Raw genomic sequence first — 6,894 nt, 5'->3', positions numbered from 1 at the left:
AATTTGCATCTGTTACTGCTTTAGCTTCTAGAAGCTTCATAGCTTATGTCTCTTGGGAGAAATTATTCTCTTGGACTTTAAGTTTATGGCCAATGTCCCAGATTTTATTTTATTTTATTTTCAATTTAAAGTTCCTAAGACCACAGGAGATAATTAACTATTTTGGTATCACTAAAAGCAACTAAGAGAGATTGCCCATCTTGGTAGAAAAGTGGTATATTAATAATGAAAAATGAGATAAGTATTTAAAACCTTTTAGAACCTCTGCATTCAATAAACAGTTTTTATATAATATCGGAATAATAATAATAATTTTCTTTTGCAGCATTTCACGTCTTTTGTCAACTCTGATAATGTCATCACACTAAAAGCCTGTTTTTAGATATATGTGCAAAAATCACACACACACACATAAAGAGAGAGAGAACATAACATTATAGTCAAATTTTATTATGAGGAATAAATTTATATACTTTACCCTTTTGCAGCACAGGAAGAATATAAGAATTAATTTGGGAAGCAATTAGTAGTCAAATTAGAAATACTGAATTTCAGTTTTCTAGTAAATCACAAAAACAAGAAACTTTTGTATGCACTGGAAACTGCACTCCACCAGGGTTAGATCTGTGCTCCCTAGAGCTGGAAAGGAAATTGGTCCCTAAATGTATTGCTAGTTAAAATTTCAGGGTTTTTGTTGCAACCAGAGAATAAGCTTTTCAAACAAGAATAGGTTTTATAGCCTTTAGTGTGAAAGTTTAACAGGTCTATGCCTAATGAACTTCTACATGGGTGACCCAAATACAGGAAGTGGTTTGGGAGGTTCACGAGGTAATGACTGACGTTGCAACCAGACACTAAACCAGGTTACCAACACTAGGTGGTCTCATAATATCTGTTTTCTGATTGGAAAAGTGTTTCTATAGTCATTCAACATTTTTTATTTTGTCTAATTTAAAGATAATTATTTTTGATGAAAGAAGTGTCAAGTAATCAGTCATGTTTCAAAATCTATATATTCAAATACATATATACATTAACGAAGGCATATCCATGAAACATCTTTAAAAAGAAAACAAAACTTTAATATTAGCGATTCCCTCAGATGAATAACACTTGAGAACTTGGAGAAATGTTTAGGAAGATTTAAATGTTACCGTCTACGCTTAACTAAGTTGCAAAATCTGTACAGTGTGCATTTATAAAACAAATAAATATAGTTTTACTGTACATTTAGTCTATTCTTTTCTCCTTGCCTGACCTCCTGGTATGCACTGTCTTCTAAAAACAATAAAGGAATCTGAAAGCAGTTTTTCTATTTAAATTTTATAAAATAATTTGCTCAACTTTGTTAGCAGTCAACACTTTATGTCAAATCCAACTACTTAATATTAAAAATAATGTCTTAATTTAGTGGAGTGTTTTACATCCTAAAAGCTCAAAATACTTTCATATCTATAACCCCATATTCCTTGGGTTAGCCCCTTTAGAGAACGAATCATACCATTGCCTATAAAACAATTTAAAAATCTGAGAATAAGGAAAAGTACAAGCAGGTTTTAATTGTGCAATTGACTGTGAGAGACAAATAACATTTTTTTCCTCTAATGATACCTACACATAATGAAGCGAAGTTAAAATTTAACCAGTTAGAAAGTTCTGGTTAGTCAAACTGCATATGTAACAAATACTAATATGTCCAAATCAGTGAATTCTATCCTGCCTTTCACTGCAGTTTTCCTCAAGGTAAAAAATATAGTTGCAGAGGCGGTAAGATACTAAAGAATCGTGGGGAGGAATATAGTTCTGTGGTTGTGAATGCTTAAAGTACAAACAGAGCTAATCGTGATCCTTATTTTATGTGCTATTTCCATCCTTTGTCCATAAAACTGATGATTTTTATTTTTCTTTGCCATTTCACTTTCACCCACTAATGTCTTTTGTTATATGGCTTTAAATATGCATGTGTCTTTGTAAAATATATGTATTATTTCATGTGTACATAACTTTTAATTTTGATAAATTTATTTGTTATGAACTCATTCACTCTCATTTTACATCAAATTTTACTAAATTCAATCTATGTTTCTGTTCACCCCCTAGTTCTTTTTTTCTGTTAGCTACCACATTTTATTTGTCCATTCCCCTAATGACGAACATATAGGTTGTTTTCAGTTCTTGTCAATATATATTGTAAACAATATTCTCATACAAGTTTCTAGGCTTATGTGAGTACATACATATACCTAGGAATAGAATATAGATTAAGGTATATATGAATATTGAGGTTAAATATATACTAGCATATTATTGCATTATACAACTTACTAATTGTTGCCTATCTGATCCCTAAAAAAGTATTTAGTTTTTAAATTTACAATTATCTGGAGCCAGCAAGTTGACATACCTCTTTGTATTATAATAGCCAATTAGGCTTTCATTTCTGTGAATAGCTTATCCAAATGTTTTCCAATTAGATATCAATTAATTTTTTGTTAATTACAGGACTTTTGTTTATTCTAAATATCATCATATGTCCTGTATAAGATTCACTTTACTTATACATTAAAATACCTCTAAAATTAAGATGTATTTTATGTGTATAAACACATAGCTATTTATATATCCAAATAAGTTTAAATGAATGATTTCAATATTTGTAAATTAAACATTCAAAGTGATAATATAATATTGTCCCATAATATATTGAGTAGCATTTTTTTTTCAGTTTCTTAGTAGTACATAAAATAATATGTATAAGAATCCAAGCCCTCTTAAAGCTGATGAAACACAGTTATACTTAGTGGTTTTAGATACTGTACATTTTTCCCAAAAGTTTATGATTTGTCACTTAACTCATGTTTTGTGTCATCAATCAACAGAAATCCTTAATTTTGAGATAATCCAATTAATGTTTCACTGTCTATACGCTTTTGAGGCTTCTTTAGGATTCCTTTTGCAAACTCTAAATGGAAGATAAATTCTCCTCCTACACTTTTTTTCTATTAGTTTTATAAGTTTACCTATCTAGTTTAGACACTTAATCTTATTTATCCAATTAGATTATATGATGCTTTAGGAAGGAAAAAATTTTCCACAACTCTCTTTGGGACCCTGGATGAGCCTGAAAATTAGACTGACAAAGACTAACAGGAGAAGAGCATACAGATTTATTTAATATAAGTTATACATGACACAGGAGCCTTCTTAAGGAAATAAAAAGAAACAAACTTGAGTATTTTTATGCTAGATTTGATTCAAAGTGAGCAGTTGTGGAGGAACGTGATAAGTTAAGGAGTAGGAGGTCATTGTAAACGAGGGGAGACTTAACAAGGTCTATTTGGATTCTTCTTGGTGTCAGTTTGGCTTTGGAAATAAGAATGACCTTTTCCTCCAGGAATCGGAGGGCGCCTCTCCCGTGAGGGCTTTATGATCTGTTTCAGGGGAGAAGGGTTAGGGGAAGGTCAGAGTGACCTTCCTGCTTCTGCTGCTTTCTCAAACTCCTTCAGCTTAAAATATTTAATATGCCAAGGCGCCATAATTTGGGGTAGGGTGTTCTGAATCCCATAAATGCAAAGTAGAAATATAACTTTATATTTGTTTATGCAGGCATATAGGCAATGAGCCAATATTAATTGCACCATATATTGAACAATCCTTCTCCTTGAATTTTATGCTACATTTATTATTTATAATAAAATGTGTTACTAACTTACATTGTTTTATTGACCTCCTTTCATTTCCTGCAAATCTATTTTAACTTTTTTTAGAAAAACTATTATACATTAGTATCTGATAGGGTAATTCTTCCCGCTTTGCTCTTGTTTCTTAGAACTGAACTTTGTTATTAGCAGACACACATTCCCCACCCCCCCACTCCCTCCCAACACACATCAGAATAAATTTGTTTCATTTCACAAACTATTTTGGAGGAATTTGAATTGAGACTGCACTAAACTTACATTAAAATTATCCAATTTTGTCATATCTTCTTTTATATCATTTCCAAATAGGCCATGGGAAATTGATATTTTGCTGTTTTTGTAAATAGTACTTATTTTTTATTTTCTAGATGTGCATTGATGGTATAGAAAAAAAATCATTGTTTTTCAAGTTGATCTTTCCATCAAAACTGCCTAAATCCACTTTTGTTTAACTCGTTTAAATAGATTGGGTGTTGGTTCTGTTCAGTATCCTATATTATTAATTATATCATCTCCAGATAAGAAGAATTTTATTACTTCCTTCCAATCTTTAGACCTATTTTTCTTTTGTTATATTATTTGACCTTAACATCTACAATCATGTTGTATCGGAGCAGTGAAGGTACTTCCTTTTATTGCTTTTTCCTTCCAAATTAAAGGGAACATAGCTATTATATTTTTCTTTTTTAAGTATAATGTTTAACACAAATTTTTGATAGCTAGGTTTTGGGAGTTTGCTTGCTAATCCTAGTTCTCGTTTTCTTATTACAAACAGGTAATGGACATTTTCAGATTATTATTCTTCTTTGGTTATTATTAAGTTGTTAAGTTATTTGGTTGTTATTATTTTGGTTATTATTAAGATTATTATTTCTTGTTTGGTCAGTTAATTTGAAGAATTACATTGTTAGAGTTTTTAATGTTATTATTGGGAAATATAACATACATACAAAGGAATATACATACTATGTTTTAAAGTTTAAAAATAAAGCAAAGTTTCTGCTTCCAGGAATGGCAGAGTAACTTCTATTCAACAAACCTTCTTGCAGATAAAAAATATGAATTCTGGATCAAATATACAATAACAACTGTCACTGAAGAGCAAACAGAAGAGAACAGAAACTGAAAGGTATTTGACCCTTGAAAGAAGGGACTAGTAGGTCTATGTTTATATGTCTTTTCAACAAGGGTAATCTTCAATCCATTCAATGTAAGGCAGCTAGAATGTAAACAGAAATTGCAGTCTTTTTGGGTTGAAGAGTTAGAGTTGGAAGTTTGAGGTGCAGGAATCTGACAGGGTTAACCAAGAAAGAAAAGAACGCAGGATGGTGAAGCCCTCAAATATGCATGTGCACTCCACCCAAAACTTTGTTTGTCTTCAGACTGCCTTTGTAAGGGAAATTTTAAGGAATCCACTGATAAGCAACAGATGGAAGACTGAAAGAACTCAACAGAGATTTGAGCTACTGCCAAGCGACCAGATATCCTCATCAGAAGACCAGAGGAAAAACATGCTAATATTGAACACAACCCTAGCGATTTGCAAGACAATAAAGCAGTCTAACATTCATGTGACTGGAATCTTAGGATGAGAGAACTAGAGTGAGGCACAAGAAATTTTTAAATAAGCAATTACAAAACTTTTTTGTATTTTATGAAAATCAAAATCCAAGAATGCAAAGAAAATACACACCTGAGAATATCAGTCATACAGTTGATAACCAAAGAGAAAGTAAAAATATTGAAAGTTGCCAGAGAAAGTGGTACATTACATAAAGGACAACAAAAATACACAACAGCTAACTTTTCACTGGAGGTAATGGAAGCTAGAAAACAATGAAATAACATCACTGGAGTTCTGAAATTAAAACAAACAAACAAATAAAAAACCGTCAATCCCAAATTTTACAAAACTGAAAATATACTTCCAAAATGAATAAAGAAAAATTTAAGATCAACAAAAATTTTAAAATTTATTATTGACAAACTTGAACTTCAAAAAATGTTAAAGTCATTCTGGATGAAGGGAAATGACATCAGAAGGAAATGTAGATCTATAGAAAAGAAGAAAAAACATCAGAAATAATAAATATGTGAGTTAATGTAAAATATTATATGTATACTTTTTAAAATTTGGCTCAGAATTTTATTATGAATATTGATATAGTCTATGGCCATGCTACCCTGAACAAGTCTGATCCCATCTGATCTCGGAAGCTAAGCAGGGTCGAGCTTCGTTAGTACTTGAATGGGAGATCACCTAGGAAGACCAGGTGCTGTAGGTGTAAAAAATGAAAATAAATAAATAAATAAATAAGGGATTGTAAGCTAACAAGGTCCTTGAAATCTGTGAGGTCAACCAATGGTTGCCTTGCCTAAAAAAAAAAAAAAAAAATCAATATAATAGGACAATGATAGCACATAGAATAGATATAAATGCAAACAACCTAAATGTTCATCAACATTTTGTTAAGTGAAATACGTTGGTCACAGTAGGAAAACTACTGCATGGTTCACTTATACGAGGTATCTAAAATGGTCTAATGCATAGAAACAGAGACTAGGGCATGGGTATAAAGTTACAGTTATATATGATGAATAAATTCTAGAGATCTGCTGTACAATGTAGGGCTTGCAGTTAAGAATATGCTGTTGCTCACAAGAAATCTTTTGGAGTCGATGGGTGTATTTATTTCTTTGATGGTGCGATGATACTATCATGGGTGAATGAATGTGCTCAACTCATCAAAATATATACAATATATACAATTAAATATGTGCAATTTTTTGGCATAGTAAGAATACCTCAATAAAGCTGAAATTGTACTATTGCAAAATTGTAATGCTTTACATGAAGTAAATTTTAACTCTAAATAACTGAAAAACTAAAGATATATTGTTATCATAACAATAATTAATATAATAATACAAAAGGCAGAACTTATGAGATTGGATATGGAAGTTAGACCCAATGTTTACCACAAGAGACAAACTTTATATATAAAAACACAGATCTGTTGAAAGTAAAAAGATAGAAGAATATGCACCATGCAAGCAGTAAGCATCAGAACACCTGACTTTGCTCTTGATGTTCTCCCTCCGTGCCCTTCACCCATCTTTCCATTTTTATTTCCTTCCTAAAGAATTCAGAGCCAAGTTATTAAGTAAAGTCACGTATGGTATGAGGTTATGT

The 6,894-nt window shown here is 31.2% G+C and overlaps 1 pseudogene; it reads left to right on the top strand.

Annotated features, from left to right (window-relative positions):
- The first annotated feature begins 5,867 nt into the window (after positions 1-5,867).
- On the top strand, positions 5,868-5,986 carry LOC112483688 (annotated as a pseudogene).
- Positions 5,987-6,894: the final 908 nt, after the last annotated feature.

Source organism: Pteropus alecto, unplaced genomic scaffold (genome assembly GCF_000325575.1).
Source record: "Pteropus alecto unplaced genomic scaffold, ASM32557v1 scaffold164, whole genome shotgun sequence".
NCBI classification, from domain to species: domain Eukaryota; kingdom Metazoa; phylum Chordata; class Mammalia; order Chiroptera; family Pteropodidae; genus Pteropus; species Pteropus alecto.
The sequence above is the reverse complement of the archived record's forward strand: the minus strand, read 5'-3'. Positions and strand labels throughout refer to the sequence as shown.